Below are 17301 nucleotides of genomic sequence, written 5' to 3'. Positions count from 1 at the left end.
AGTTATAGATGGTATAAATAATGCTTAAATTCTAAGACAGCTGAAAATGGCAGGTTTTCAGATCTTCATAACACTCACTGAACAATGACTTGGCCATTGCTAAGTGCCTGATACAGTGTTAAGGACTAGATACACAATGATTAACAAAACATTATAGTTCTTACCACACATTTAAATCCTAATGTGGAGACAGACCAACAAGGAAAGAGGAGGCAGTAGAAGGTAGTGGTTAAAGGAATGGGCTTGGGAGTCACACTGCATTCAAAGGCTTGCTGATGGAGTTCCTGTCGTGGCTCAGTGGTTAACGAATCCAACTAGGAACCATGAGGTTGCGGGTTCGATCCCTGGCCTTGCTCACTGGGTTAAGGATCCGGCGTTGCCATGAGCTGTGGTATAGGTTGCAGACACGCTGGGATCCCACGTTGCTGTGGCTCTGTCGTAGGCTGGCAGCTACAGCTCCGATTCGACCCCTAGCCTGGGAACCTCCATATGCCGTGGGATCGGCCCAAGAAATGACAAAAAGACCAAAAAAAAAAAAAAAGACATGCTGAGAATAACGTAAGCCACAGGGAAAACACAGCACAATTTCTTAGGGACATCAATTTAACGCAAAGATCTGGACAAAATAAGTTGAAAATACTTAAAACTGCTTAAAATGCTGAAAACTGCTTAAAATTATTATGTGGAAGATTCTATGCTAAATGTTCTACACACCTGAACTCATAGAATGGGAGTATAATGCAGTAGAGTTAAGTATCTTATATTCAGACTGACTGGGTTCAAGCCATGTTCTGCCACTTACTAGCTATGTAACCTTAGGAAAATTATTTCTCTATGCTCTAGTTTTGTCAGAAGTAAGGAGATAATAAAAGTACCTACTTTACTGAGATGTTTTGGGGATTAAATTACATAAAAGAAATAAAAAACCAAGGACTGTCCCTTGTTAAGTGAGCCCTCGAAAACTGTTAGCTATTGTTATTGTCATCATTATAGGTATTATCACTTTTCCTAACAATCCTAAGAAAAAATGCTACTATTAACCTCATGTTAAAGTTATGAAATTGAAGAATGCATGTTAAGCAATTATAGAAAACAAAGTTATTCATAGAACACCAATCTTAAGAGAAATTTCAAACATACAGTAGGTCTATATGGATTTTGTCTCTATACTTCAAAAGCACATATTCAATCATCTGCAACTTTAGTTGTACTTCAGTGGAAAAGGAGAAAATACCTCATGACAAAACCTCATTAGCATAGCATGTAAGGTTCCAAAGCTTCCCACTATACACTTTACGACCCAATAAAACTAAATTATTTTTAGTTCCTTGCTATTTTGCCCCTCAGTATCTTTACTCATGTTCTTTCACTCAACCTGGAATGCCTGCCCTCTTCCCTCTTTGTCTGGTTAATCCCTTCTTGTATTTTAAGGCTCAGCACTTCCTATAACAGGGACTTGGCTTGGCGAAGCGCTCCCAGTGCATCTTACTGTCCACCTCTATGATAGCCCTCATTTCACTACGATGATGTTGCTTTACACGTTTCCTGCACTACAGATTATCCAATCAGATGATGTATGCCAGAACAATCATTTTCAACACTACCGGACCTAATGCTTAAAAAAAAAAAAAAAAAAAAAAAGCATTCTTTACAACAACCCTTGTGCTTTCCTGAAATAATAAAATACAAGATAATATAAACTACTTATTTAACACATTAAAAATGAATAACTAAATGCCTTATAGGTAAAAGGAAAAATAAAAGGAAGGCAATTTTTAATAAAACTATTTCAAAATATAAATGGTCAGTTAAGACTACCCTTAAAGAAGTTATCAAGGCTTGTACATACTTAAAATTTTAAGTGAAGGTTAACAGAATTCCAAACAAAAGGAACATAAAAGACATAAAAGCAAAAATAAGTAGGCACTAGAATTAAAACAAGTATTATTAAAAAAAAACCAGACTTACTATAAATGCTAAGAATAAGAGAAAAATAACTGAGATAGGAACAGCATGACATGACAAAGTACAAAAGAGCCCATTTGAAGAAAATACGGGTATAACTATATCCTCTAATAGGTAACAGGGAGAATAAATTAGACTGGAAAAAAAACAGCTGACAGCCCTGTATACAATGTGCAGGTTATAAATTAGGTTATAAATTAGGTTAGGGAAAAATTAAGTACAACTTCCCAATTTGGAGTAGGAGGGTAACATGGGTTAGCAACAAGTTAACTAACTCTGCCAGCAACAATATTAAAGATACTGCCTGCCTTAACAAAATAAAAACATATGTAAATTACTATAGTATATAAATAAAGGGGTGCTGCATTAAAATCAAATAATCTAACAAATTAAACCTGATACAGATCACAGAGGGCCTATGGAAGATTATTATATTAATGGAGCCCAACGAATCACGCACTTCCTGGCACCTGTGCATTGTGAATTCTATTCACACAATGACCAAGGTTTGGCCACGTGACTTACTTGGACCAACAATCTTTAGGAAATGTGACACAAACAGAGGCTTGAAAAGTTTTTGTGCATTTGGGCCCTTTTGTAATTTCATCACAATGTTACAGAGCTGAGGAGACAAACCACTTAGGAGGAGGAGAAAACAAGTCTTCCCACCTATCACAGCCATCCCAGTTGAGGGTCCAGACATTTGAGGGAGGCCATCCTGGACCACTCAGGTCAGGCTGAGCCAAAGGATGACTGAGTCATCCAACTTGACCTAGATAGTCTGAAAGATGGGACACCTTTGGAGATTCTGAGCAAAGAGATGCCATGACCTAACCTAGATCTTAATAGGTTCTACCTGGCTGCTATGTTGAGCATTCACTGGCTTGGACCAGTAGGCAGCACGGAGATGGTAAGATGTGACCAGACTCTAACCAACAGCGTCTGTTGAGTGAAATAAAAAAGAGAGGGAGGAAGGGGAGAGAGGGAGAGGGAGAGGGGGAGGGAGGGAGAGAGAGAGAGAAACCAAAAATGGTTCATGGGGATTTGCCTTTTACTAGCAAAAGGAAGATAATACAAGTAAGCATAGGGGGAAGAGTTCACTCTAGACAATAGTGCTTGGCACACAGTGTTATATAACCACTTGCTGCTACTTTTTACAATGACGATAACTTTAAGATATTATACACCCACATGAATATATACTGGCAGTTAATTAAAGAGCCTGACATTTAAAGGAAAGGTTTGGACTACAGAAATTTATTTGGGAGCATCAACATATACAGGCTAGAGGTAACAAGGGAACAATAAAATGACTGAGAACTAATGGCTTGAGGGGAGGGAGGAAAATATGCAGAAGTTTTGTGGTGTCCTGGAAGCCAAATGAAGAAAGAGCTTCAACAAAGTGGGTAGGATCAACAAATGCTGCCGACACAATAAGTAAAATGATGCCTGAGAACCCACTGTTGGATTCAGTATGTGGAAATCACCAAGGATCATGTTAAGAACAATTTGGGCAGAGAAGCAGGGGCCCATGGACTGACTTCAACAGAAAACAGGAAGAAAGGAACTGAGAGTAAAACTGAGTCTAGACACCTTTATCTGAAAAGGAGAGGGAGATGTGAGGATCAGAAAAGTTTTTAAGATGGAATATACATAATGTGTTTTTATGGGATGTAATGGGGTAAGTAACAACAGGGGAAAGATTCAATGGAAAGAGAAAAAGGGACATGACTAATAAACCAATAGAAGAGATTTAAAAAAAAAACAAACAGAAAAGAAAAATAAGTAAGTCTACAATTATTTGGAGATTTCAAAACTCCTTTCTCAGTAACTGACAGAACTGAGACAGAAAACTAATAATGTTAGATCAGTACTATCAACCAAACATATCTAATCGGTGATTATATAACACTTTACTCAACAGAAAAATACACATTCTTTCAAGTGCACATGGAACATTTACCAAGACAGACCATATGCTGAACCACAAAAAAAGTCTCCAGAAATTTAAAAGAACGAAAATCAGAGAACTACAATCAATACAGAGAGTTGGAAAAGTCCTCAAACATTTGGAAATGAAAAAAAAAAAAAATCTTAATAATTACTGGGTCAAAAAAGAAATCGCAAAAGGAATTTGAAAATATTTTAAATGCAATGAAAATGGAAATATAATGTGCAGGATTCAATAAAAGCAGTGTTCATGAGTTCCCGAACTGATCTAAGCATCTATCCTAAGCTATAAGAAGAGCATATTGAACCAAAATTAAGTAGAAAGAAATAATGAAAAGCAGAACACAAAGACACAGAAAACAAAAGCCAAAAGCTGATTCTTTTAAAAGATCAATATAATTTCCCTGTCTTGTTCCTAATCTTTGAGGAAATGCTTTCAGCCTTTCGCTATTGCACGTGATGTTAGATGTTTGAAGAAATTATAGAAGTGTAAAGGTATCAGGAAAGCATTTCCTCAAAGATTAGGAACCAGACCAGGATGCCCAGTCTCAGTACTTGATACTATATACAGAAAACCCTAAGGAAACCCATCAACCCACTGGAGCCCATCAACGAATTCAATAAAGTTGCAGGATACAAAATTAATATACAGAAATCTGTTGTATTTCTTTACACTAACAACAAACTGTCAGAGAAATTAAGGAAACAATCTCATTAACAATCACATCAAAAAGAATATATACAGTGCTCATGGACTGGAGGAATTAATTTTGTTAAAATGACTACACTACCCAAGGCAATCCACAGATTCAGTGTAATCTCTATAAAAATACCAATGGCATTTTTCATCAAACTAAAACAAATAATTTAAAATTTTGTATAGAAACCCAAAAGACTCTGGATAGCAGAAACAATCTTAAGAAAGAATAAAAGACCTGGAGCAATGGTGCTCTCTGACCTCAGACTATACTACAAAGATACAATAATTAAAACAGCATTGTGCTGGCATAAAAACAGTCACACAAATGAATGGAACACAATAGAGCCACACACTTAGGGTCAATCTATGACAAAGGAGGCAAGAAGATGCAAGGGAGAAAAGCCAGCCTCTTCAATAAGTGGTGCTGGAAAACTACATGTAAAAGATGAAATTAGAACAATACTTCACACCACATACCAAAAAACCCTTCAAAATGAATTAGAGATCTAAATGTAAGACTGAAAACCTGAAAATGCCTAGAAGAAAACATAAGCAGAATACTCTTTGATCTAAATCAGAGCAATATTTTTTGAATCTGTCTCCTAAGGCAATGGAAACAAAAGCAAAAATAAATAAACAGAACCTAATTCAACTAAAAAGCTTTTTGCACAGCAAAGGAAACCATCAACAAAACAAAAAGGCAACCTAGAAATGGTAGAACTCATTTCAAATGATGTGACAAGGGGTTAATTTCCAAAGAATATGAATAGCTCATACAAATCTATATATATATACATATAAACCCAAAACCCCAATTTTAATAAAGGGCAGAAGACTTGAATAGACATTTTTCCAAAGAAGATATACAGAGGCCAACAGTCACAAGAAGACACTCAACACTGCTAATCATCAGAGAAATGCAAATTAAACCATAATGAGGTATCACCTCACACCTGTCAGAACGGCCATCATCAAAAAGACCACAAAAGGGAGATCCCATTGTGGCTCAACAGGTTACATAACCCGATGAGTATCCATGAGGACAGGGGCCTCGCTCAGTGGATTAAGGATCTGGTATTACCATGAGCTATAGACGAAGCTCAGATCTGGCATCGCAGTGGCTGTGGCATAGGTTGGCAGCTGCAACTCTGATTCAACCCTAGCCTGGGAACTTCCACATGCCGCAGGTTCAGTCCTAAAAATAGAAAACAAACAAACAAACAAAAACACAAATAACAAATTTGGCGAAGATGTGGAGAAAAGGGAACTCTTGTATTCTCGTACACTGATGGGGGAAATATAAATTGGTGCAGCTACTGTGGAAAACAGTACGGTGGTTCCTCAAAAAACTGAAAATAGAGCTACCTTAAGTTCCAGCAATTTTACTCCTGGGTATATATCCCAAGAAAGTATAAACATTAATTTGAAAAGATACCTGCACCCCAATGTTCAAAGCAGCATTATTTACAATAGCCAAGATATGAAAGTAAGCTAAGTGTCTGTCAGCAGATGAATGCATAAAGACACACATATGCACACACACTGGAATACTACTCAGCCATAAAAATGAATAAAAATTTGCCATTTGCAGCATGGACAGACCTATAGGCTATTATGCCTAGTGAGAAAGGCAAACACTATATGATATCACCTATATGTGGAATCTAAAAAATACAAACGAATATATACACAAAACAGAAAGAGGACCACAGATATAGAGAACTAGTGGTTACCAAAGGAGAGAGAAGTGGGGAGGGGCAAGACAGGCATAGGGGATTAAGAGGTACAAACTATTATGTATACAACAAATAAGCTACGAGGATATACTGTACAGCACAGGGAACAGCCAACATTTTATAACCATAAGTGGAGTCATCTTTAACTACTGAGAATCCACTCTGCTGTATACCTGAGACATATTATAAATCAACTATACCTCAATAAAAAGATAAAATGCTGGCAGCAAGTATGATCTCATACATTACTAGTCAACATTTACTGAATCTAAGTATTGCTCTGAAGTTGTACCAAGATAATTAAGAGAAAGCCTTTTCCTCAAATGCTAACAGAGGAACAAAGGTGAACAAAGTCAAGTGACCAAGAAAGAAGAGAAACATCTGGTCATTTACCTGAGAAAATTCTAAGATGACTCAGAGAAAGAGTTTCTGCAAGAAGGAACATTGCAAAGACAACGTGAAGTGACATGAAAAAGTTTAGACTGTGAGTTAAGTAGAGGAAGACTGCCTTTTTTCTTCAGTAAACCACAGTCCTAGTCAATTTCAGGTAACTATGTGTTTAAGCAGGAAAATGGCAAATTCAAAGACCTCAGGCCACATATAAAAACTTTAGTAATCCGTTACTTTTAAAAAGTCACAATGAATTTTCCCTTTGAAGTTACTTATTATCTAGGAACATCTCTATGTAATAGCTCTACCAAGTCAGTAAGGAAAAGGAAACTCCAGTTTTCTGTGCTTAAGTTACAAAAACTGGCAAGTCATTCTCCACTTGTCCTATTAGTCCTTGTGGGTCAGAACTATTTTTCCCCATAGTAGCTGGTTCTTAGTATCCCCAAGGTCCTGGCAAATAGACTGTACTTAAGCAGCAATACCGAAGATGGAAACTTTAAAAAGAGCAGCTATAGTGAGCAGCAGGCCAACTAGTCAGTGAGATAGTTTGAAGCAGTCTAATTTATTTCAAATTTAAAAGGAAAACAAACTTTCCCTACTCCTCCTGTTAAACGAGTTTTCTGGGGCACTACCCTGCTCTCTCCCTTATTATTTTACAAATATTAAAGGCATCAGGAAGCTTGAGATTGATGAGAAAAGTTTGCTCAGGCTATATATACATATATGAGATATGTATACTGTGTTTTATGTAAACATATTACATAAACATACAAATAAAACAAAAGCAAAACTGTATAATCCAATTCTAAGTAAGTAAGAAACTAAAACTATAGAGGCAGTATCATACGTTAAAAGGTTCAAAGCATGGATTGTAGAGCCTGATTTCTGGGTTTAAATCATGGCTCTGCTACTCTGTGTACCACCCTGGACTTAACTATATTGTCTCTCTGTTCTTCTATAAAATGAAGCCGATAATACCTCATATGGTTGCTGTGAGGACTCAGAACTAATCAACAGTGTTTGGAATAGTGTCCAGCACAAAATGAAACTGTTGGCTTATTAGTAATCACGTCAAAAGCACAAACCAGCAGTCTCTCTCTGAAGTTATCAAACCTGCTACTCTTTCAAGCCTCAATACTAGAACTGAAAAAACAAAACGCATGTTAGTATTACCAAATTACAAGTGACTGGAAGCTAAGCCATGACTCATAAGGCAGAGGGTCTAGAGCATAATTATTAAGAAGCCCTTTAGGAGCTCCTGTTGTGGCACAGCAGTAACGAACCTGACTAGTATTCATGAGGACACAGGTTTTGATCCCTGGCCCTGCTTAGTGGGTTAAGGATCCAGAGTTGCTGTCAGTTGCAGTGTAGGTTGCAGACGTGGCTTGGGACTGGCGTTGCTGTGGCTGTGGTGTAGGCAAGCAGCTACAGTCCCGATTCGATCCCTGGCCTGGGAACTTCCATATGCCTCAGGTTTGCAGTCCTAAAAAAAAAAAAAAGAAAAAAAAGAAGCCCTTCAAACAACAAATAGGTCAAAATGATTCCTAAAAACATTTCTTATAAAATCATAAAATAACATACCAAAATAATTAAAAATAAAAGCTAGTAACTCAAGGTTTCCTTTCAAAGTTTCACAAAGACATATTAAAGGATATATCTGTATGGCCACAAAATCAGCATAGACTACACACATTCTAAATACAACACAAAAACAAGTAAATCCTCACAAATGAAAGCAGTTCCCTATTAGCATTTAAAATAGGAGAGGGAGTTCCAATTGTGGCTCAGCAGGTTATTAACCTGACTAGTAAACATGAGGATGTGGGTTAAGGACATAGCATTGCTATGATCTGTGGTGTAGGTTGCACAAGCAGCTCGGATCCTGCGTTGCTGTGGCTGTGGCATAGGCTGGCAGCTGCAGCTCCAACTTGATCCCTAGCCTGCAAACTTCCAATAGCTACAGATGCAGCCCTAAAAAGTAAAAATAAATAAATAAATAAATAAATAATAAAATAGGAGAGAATTTACTCATGATGACACATTTTTGCCATCACTTGTAGCTTCACATCAGTTGCCAAAAATAGTGAAAAGACTGTCATCTTAGGTATGAAGAAACAGTGGAAGTAACAAGTTTAGGAAAGAAGGAAACTTGGAAGTTATTTTATTAGCTTGATATTGCATTACATCATTTTAAAACTCACTTTATAGTACATGGTTGTAATTCCCATATTCAAATTGTTGCCTCATTTTCATCTTACCTCACTTGGGAATCTGAATATCTGAAATAAGTAACATAAAGAGAAATTATGTCCACATTTGAGCCTGAAATGTCTATTATTATTATTATTATTTTTGCCCTGTTAGGGCCACAGCCACAGCATATGGACGTTCCCGGATTAGGGGTAGAATCAGAGCTGCAGGTGCTGGCCTATACCACAGCCACAACAACACAGGATCTGAGCCACATTTACAATCTACACCACAGCTCATGGCAATGCCAGATCCTTAACCCACTGAACCAGACCAAGGATCGAACCCGTGTTTTCACTGATAACTAGTCAGGTTCATTACCGCTGAGCCACAACGGGAACTTCCTGAAACTTTTGAAAAAGGAACCCATTAAGAAAAGTATCTATTTCAACCATTTCTTCTATGAAGATGGAACATAAACATCAGTCACTAAGTCTAGCCCTCCATCATTTCCCACCTGGAACTCCCTAAATAATCACCTCTTCTAACTCATTAGTATGGTCTTTCTCCCTCTGATTCTGTCATTTCCTATCTAAAGTATTTATATGACTTGCCATGGCTTTCAGGGTCATATTCAAACCATAACGAATTGAATCATCTTTCATCTGATCACCTCTCTAGCCTCTGTCCTGCCGTTCCTTCACACACTCTTCACATTAATGTGTAGGTCATAATACTTTCATAAAACAACAGTACCTTCTACAAGAAATGAGCTTATAGATAGAACAGTCTCTAAAGGCCCTTGGAATTGTCTCCTTCAAGACAGTTTATAACATCTATCACAGCATCCTCATCCCACCTCTCTTCCTTAAAGCCAATTATATAAGTTCTGTTTCTAGTTGTCTGAGAAGATCAAAAATTAAATGGCCAAAAGTCAAATGCACTTATATTCATAGGATTGTCCCTGATCCAGTGATCTATCACAGTTCCAGAACTTGCTATATATAAATTCACATAAAAAAAAAAACAACTAAAGAAATCCATTAAAGATAATATAGGACAATTTCAAAAGAATGTGAGGTTTTTATATGCCAAATAATATACTGCTTCTAATTAATAACAGTAACTCAATTCATTGGGTTTTTTTTTTTTTAACCAGGTATATATACGACACCATGCTAAGGACTTTTACTCTGGTATCTAATTTATTCCTTCTCAAACCCTCTGAAACATATATCTCCATTTTACCACTGAGGAAACTGTAATCAAAAAAGGTCAGGTAATTTATTCAAGATCATATTTCCAGTATTCAAATTCAGGACGTCAGAAAGTAAAGGCCTTGATCTTAAATCACTATACCTTTAAGTGCTATACTCGGCCACTGTTCTTATTTGGATTATCAGGCTAAACTTTCTGATAACGACGCTCCATTTTTAAAAGTAGAGTAACATATGGACAAGGTAAATCTCCTTGGAGATAAAAGTCTTCAGTGTAAGAATTATTCTGAACACATCTGGAAGACTATGCATTTAAACAGCAATTGGCTGATCTGTAATTTTTTTCCAACAAGGTTATCCATAATACCCAAAGAAGCATATTTGCAAAATCATCAGAGTGGATTTCCCCAGACAAGTGAGCTGGGAGGACAAAGTGAGTGAGTATACTGGTAAGACAGTAGGTTAAAGTCATGTCTAAAAATGGGCAGAAGGGAAGAACAAAAATAGGAGGAGGAAGAAAAGAAAAAAGCAGGAAGTGACTAATAGTGAAAAAGTTTAGACTCAATATACTGGAAGTTCTGAACAGAAGCAGTTGGATTAATGTGGATCAGGTGGTGGTCAAAATGGAAGGTTGAATGTAAAACTTTTAGAGGTAGAAGAATTCTGAAGAAAGACAAAGACTAAGATATAATGTGGCATATGTGAAGGTTAATATATGAAAGAGAAAGGTTAACAGATTAAAAAAAAACAGAAAAGGGAAAGCTGCATTTTCAAATGAGTGCTTTAAGAAAACATCAGTCCTAAGAGATGTGACATAGCTTTGGAAACACCAAACTCTACCTCCTTGAAGGTTTATAATACACTTTAGTATACTATAAGAAATAAGAAGTCCTAAATAAAAAAAACCTACTTTAACCCCATATTCATACATTTATTTTGCCTTCGAAATACTGAGAATGCTAACATGTATGCATTTTCCATGTTCAGAGGAATATACTCTGGGAAATGGATAGACTTGTCTATGTGTAATACAAATAAAGACATCAAGGAGTCTGCTTCAAAAAAAAGGTGAAATGCATGAGACCTTCATTCCTGGTGAGGATGTACAGAAACATGTACTTTTTAAACATTGCAAGGGCCAGAATAAACAGTGTAAACTTTCTGGTATTTTTTGGCAATATGTACCATGTACCATCTTCCTACTGCTGCTGTTAACAGACTACCACAAATTCAATGACTTAAAACAGCACAAATTATATTCTACTATAGATCTGAAAGTCAGAAGCCTAAATGAGTCTCAGTAAACTAAAATCAAGGTATCATGGCTATGCTGCTTTCTGGAGGCTCTAGGGAAGAATCCCAGTTTCTGCCTTTTCCTGGTTCTTGAGACTACCTGCATTCCTTAGCTTGTGACCCCCTTCCATTCCAACAGGATGCTATCTCTCTCTGGTTTGGATTCTTCTGCCTCCTTCCACAGTTAAAGGATTCTTGTGATTACATAAAGCCCATCAAATTATCCATGATAACCTCCTTATTTTAAAGCCAGCTGATTAGCAACCTTAATTCCCCTTTGCCATGTAACAAGACAGTCAAAGGTTCTGGGGACCAGGATGCAGGTGTCTTTTGGGGGGTGCTTTATTCTGCCTAACTTAAATGTGACCTTAAACCTATTTACTTAAACAAAACATTTTAAAATGTGCATTATCTTGTCATTCAAATAAGCATACACAAGAATATGTGTATATAAGGATGTTCATTATAGCATTTAAAAGTATAATAAAGTAGTGGAAACAATACAAATTTTCATTATGAAAACAGTTTAGAAAATTAAAGTACTCCCATACAACAAAACAGTATGCTGATGTTTCCAATGATGCCATAGATAATTATGAATATGCCATTGATAAAATGTTAAGTGCAAAAAAAAGATTATAAAACTATATGATTTAGCCCAATTCCAGTTGTTAAAAGTACATTTGGATGTATGTACATTCAAGTATGTGAACATGTTAGTATACATGTAAAAAAAAATAACCCTGGATCGCAGGTCAACCATAAGTTCCTGTGTGCCTGGAACGGTCCACACTTATGCCTGTTGTCCCAGCAACAATTAGTACTCTCTGTCACTGATAGATAATCACTTTTAAAATTTTCTGGATTTTGTTTTGTTTAGAATAAGCATGTACTGGAGTTCCCGCTGTGGTGCAGTGGGTTAAAGGATCTGGTGTGACACAGATCACAGGTGTAGCTTGTACTCAATCCCTGGCCTGGGAACTTCCATATCCCTGGAGTGTGGCCATTAAAAAAATAAGTAATACATTGGAGTTCCCGTCGTGGCGCAGTGGTTAACGAATCTGACTAGGAACCATGAGGTTGACTAGGAACCATGAGGTTGCGGGTTCGGTCCCTGCCCTTGCTCAGTGGGTTAATGATCCGGCGTTGCCGTGAGCTGTGGTGTAGATTGCAGACGCGGCTCGGATCCCGTGTTGCTGTGGCTCTGGCATAGGCCGGTGGCTACAGCTCTGATTCGACCCCTAGCCAAAAAAAAAAAAAAAAAAAAAAAGAAAAGGGTAATACATCAAATAAATAAATAAATAAATAAAACAAGTATGTACTACTTTGCTGGATGGTTAAAACTGCCAGGAGCTAGACCTATATTACATTTGAAATTTTAAAAAGCTAAAGTAACTTTTAAGAAATGTGTTTTTGATACACGAATTTCTACCCACTAATTGTGAACCATCTAAATTACATACATTACACCACTTGACAGTATCAATGGCAAACAGATACCAAAATGGAAATTTTTCATTCCTAAGTGCACTGCCCAAGTGTGTGCAGTGGACAAAGAGAGAGTAAATTAAGGCCAATCCCAACTCTGCCACTAACTAGGCACTCATTTTCCTTCTCTACAATATGCCAATCCAGTTATACAAGGTTATTTCATAGAAGAGTGAAATAAGACAATTATATGAAAGCATTCTGAAAAGTATAAAGCACTAGTAAAATGTAAGATGGTATTCTTAAGGAATAAAGCAGCCCACTTCACAGTGAAGACCCTCAACTACCTTACAGCCACTTAAGGCATAATTGCTCCCAACCAATTCAAAGACTACATTAACAAGTTTTAAGGTAAATACTAACACATTCAGTAATGTAGAAAATGAAAACAATGCATAAAGTAGGCTCTTCATCCACCTGGAACTATGGTGGATTTTGTATATGTATCTTCCCATGTGATTCTCCCAATAATTTTATCACTGTCTTGTGTGTGTGTGTGTGTGTGTGTGTGTGTGTGTGTGTCTTTTTAGGGCCACACCCGTGGCATAAGGAGGTTCCCAGGCCAGGGGTGGAATCGGAGCTATAACCGCTTTGATTTTTATTTATTATTTTATAGATAAGAAAATACAGAGCAAAGAACTAAACCTAAAGGGAGAGGTTTAAGGTCACATTATTATACATAGCAGAGCTGGTATCTGAACTCAAGACAACCTAAATACAAATTAGGCCAATCTTAATCCAAAGGCTTTTGCTCATTCAACTCACCCCATGTTGTTTTCATAAGAAGCCAAAAAATCCCAGTATGGGTACACCTACAACTGAATTAATATATATACACACACACATATTGGTTTGTTTTAGGGTTGCACCCACAGCATATGGAGGTTCCCAGGCTAGGGGTTGAATCAGAGCTGTAGCTGCCAGCCTACGACACAGCAACACCAGATATGAGCCATGTCTGCAACCTACTGCAGGTCACAGCAACACTGGATCCTCAACCCACTGAGTGAGGCCAGGGATTGAACCCGTGTCCTCATGGATACTAGTCAGGTTTGTTACCACTAAGCCACAACGGGAACTCTGAATTAACATATTTTTAATTAAGCAAAGGACTAACATTTAACTTTTTTTCCTTTTCTGTTATAAACCACAATCTATGATGAATCTGCCTTAACCTTTGAGTTGTGCTTCTCAAAATAGTCTGACCTTTTTTCATGAAAAACAAAGCAAAATTAATGATTTCAAACAGTATTTTGATTATCTAAAGTAAAAAGAATTTGAAAAAATTTTCAAGTAAGCATACCTTTAACCCATCTTCCAAGTGCACTGTATCACAAAGAAAATTTGGTTAAGTTGTTTTGCCTGATAAAAAACTAAATAATAATTCATGACCTTTAAGAGGCAGTAAAACACATTCTGATATACTGTATCCCAACTAATGTAATACTGAAATACTAGCCTTTGGGAAGAGGAGGGATAGAAAAAGGACCCAGCTTGTGTGGTCAGTGAACCCATGGAGCTTTCTGGAAACAAACTGAACATATTAACATATCATATATAATAGATTTTAGAATCATGCTTCTCAATTAAGACAGCTATTACAGAAGGAAAAATGCCATTAAGAACTATGAAAATAAAGTTAATAGTATCAAAAAGGTCCACAAAATTTTTTTCTTTATGACAGATTTGAAAAAGTTATATCCAAAGAGACTTCAATTAATATTCTGATCCCAGTCCCCACCACCCCCCAATGCTACAAAGCTCCTTTGCTCACCTCCACCTGTGCTCCACGTCTGATCTCAACAGGTATGAATTCTATAGGGAGTTCCCTTGCGGTGCATTGGGATAAGGACCCAGTGTGGTCACTGCAGCAGCTCGGGTTGCTGCTGTGGCATAGGTTTGGTTCCTGGCCCAGGAACTTCTATATGCCACTGGTATGGCCAAAAAAAAAAAAAAAAAATCTGTAAAAAGTCCTATCAATCTCAAAGTTATTTTCAGAATTACATGTATTCACTAAGACTCTCTTCCCCATGTGACAATTTAGTAATGTTCCAAATAAATAATTTTTGCTTAAGACAAGGCTACTTTATAAAATATGGGAAGGAAACAAATCTTTCTGTAACTGGAAGTACTGGAGGAATTATATAAACTTCTTTTGTGTCTTCATATTCTAGTAGAAACATATACAACAACCATCAGCCATTTAAATATAAACTTTTCCCATAAACCTAATGACCAGGTTTATTGAAAGAACCTTAGACTCCCAAAGGAAATGCTGAGTGAAACTTAAGAGTTCCTCCAACACACTGTCCCCAGGCATTTACTCATTCTGTTCCTCTGCCTGCTACATTCTTCCCTTCTTTCTTTACCTGACTAATAATCCTACTCATCCTTTAAGACTGAGCTTATGGCTTCCACTCCAGCTTTCTCTGAACTCCCAGGCAGTAAAAGTTCCACTTCCTCCAGTATACTCATGGCATCCCTCGAAAACATTTAACTTGGTATTTACCACAATACAGCTGTCCCTCAGTATCAGCAGGGGATTGACCCCCAGAGGCTTTTTTTTTTTTTTTTGGTTTTTTTAGGGCCTCATCTGTGGCATATGGAAGTTTCCAGGCTAGGAGCTGAATCAGAGCTATAGCTGCCGGCCTACACGGTGGCCGGAGACAGCAAGGTGGGATCTGAGCCATATCTGCAACCGCCACCACAGTTCATGGCAATGTCGGATCCTTAACTCAATGAGTGAGGCCAGAAATTGAACCTGAATCCCCATGGATACCAGTCGGGTTTGATATCAATGAGCCATGACAGGAACTCCTCAATTCCCTTTTATAAAATGGTATAGTATTTGCGTACGGCCTTCATACATCCTCTCCATCCTCCAGTAAACTATATAAATCTTTAGATTACCTATAATACCTAATCCAATGTAAATGCTACATAAATAACTGAAAATACAATGTATATACTATGTACATAAGTTGCCTATACCTGGTAAATTCAAGTTCTACTTTTTGAACTTTGTGTATCTTCCCCCAGTATTTTCCTACAGACAGAGAGGGCTGACAGTATAATGAAATCTCTGAGCAACATCCGTCTCCCCCAGGAGAACACTATCCTAAGGAACTAAAACCAGTTCATTTGCTTTTATATTCTTAGAGCCTTGCACTGGCGTTCGTGAGTATTCCACCAACATTTTGCAAAAATGAGACAAAAGCATAAAAACTCTACTCGACACCCATTTTGTACACTGTACACTTAAAAACTGCTGAGACAATGATCTCTATCATACTCAGTCTAGCTGCAGAAATAACTCGCTTATATGAAAAAGAGGTCATTACAAATTTAAGAAATTATAATTATCAAATGACTAAGGGATAGGAAATGCTACATAAAATCAACAAATGCAGAAATCACCAGGGCGGACAAGAAATTTTCACCAAGGAGAAGCTTAAGAGAGTATAGGATGGTACTTCCTACAGGCCTTGGAAAAGAGATTAAAACAGGAATGGATAAATTATGTTTAGAAGACAATGGGTAGATTACTCTGGGTAGGAGAGTTCATTCGCTTCAAAAGGTTAAGGAGATATCATGCGACAGAGGTAGATGTGAGGGTTATTTTACAGAAGGCCAAGAATGCTACACTAAGGAGCTGACACCAGGAAAAGCCAAATGCAAATACTTTTCAGGAACAGTAATTTAGAAGCAATGAAAATGATTAATTGGCAGGAGAACAAGTGGTGGGGTCTGATGGAGAACCAGAATTTGGTAAAGGTATGTAAACTTTTGTTGCTTTGTTTTTTAAAATACTGACCACCACTTTATAAGATCAATGTCCCATTTCAAAGATAAAAAAATTAGGACCCAGGAGTTCCCGTCATGGCTCAGCAGAAACAAATCTGACTAGCATCCATGAGGACGCAGGTTCGACCCCTGACCTTGCTCAGTGGGTTAAGGATCTGGCGTTGCCATGAACTGTGGTGTAGGTCACAGACACGGCTTGGATCCCACATTGCTATAGCTGTGGTGTAGGCCAGCAGCTACAGCTCCAATTTGACCCCTAGCCTGGGAACCTCCACGTGCCGTGGGTGCAGCCCTAAAATAACAACAACAAAACTAAAATCAAATAAAAATGAAGACCTAGAAATATTATTGGTTCTAAATAGAGAAAGTAGTGGGCAGTGCTTCAAAACCTCAAGTCAATGCTCTCTTCCTGCTACTTGCGAGGACTGCAGGCAAGGTACGAGGTGAAGACTATTTCAACAGTTTGCACAGCAAGTGACAGTGCTGGAAACGAAAAGCAGCAGCAATACGAAGGCAACATTTCCAAAGTGCTGTACATGTGGAAGAGGGTGAAGAAAACTGGGAGAAC

General features: G+C 37.5%; 1 protein-coding gene across 7 annotated transcripts in view; it reads right to left on the bottom strand.

Annotated features, from left to right (window-relative positions):
• Positions 1 to 17301, bottom strand: part of SMG7 (SMG7 nonsense mediated mRNA decay factor) — a 76684-nt gene that overhangs the window by 50926 nt on the left and 8457 nt on the right. The gene's annotated exons all lie outside the window — the stretch shown is intronic.

The sequence above is a fragment of the Phacochoerus africanus genome, chromosome 11, assembly GCF_016906955.1.
Source record: "Phacochoerus africanus isolate WHEZ1 chromosome 11, ROS_Pafr_v1, whole genome shotgun sequence".
Taxonomy (NCBI): domain Eukaryota; kingdom Metazoa; phylum Chordata; class Mammalia; order Artiodactyla; family Suidae; genus Phacochoerus; species Phacochoerus africanus.
The sequence above is the reverse complement of the archived record's forward strand: the minus strand, read 5'-3'. Positions and strand labels throughout refer to the sequence as shown.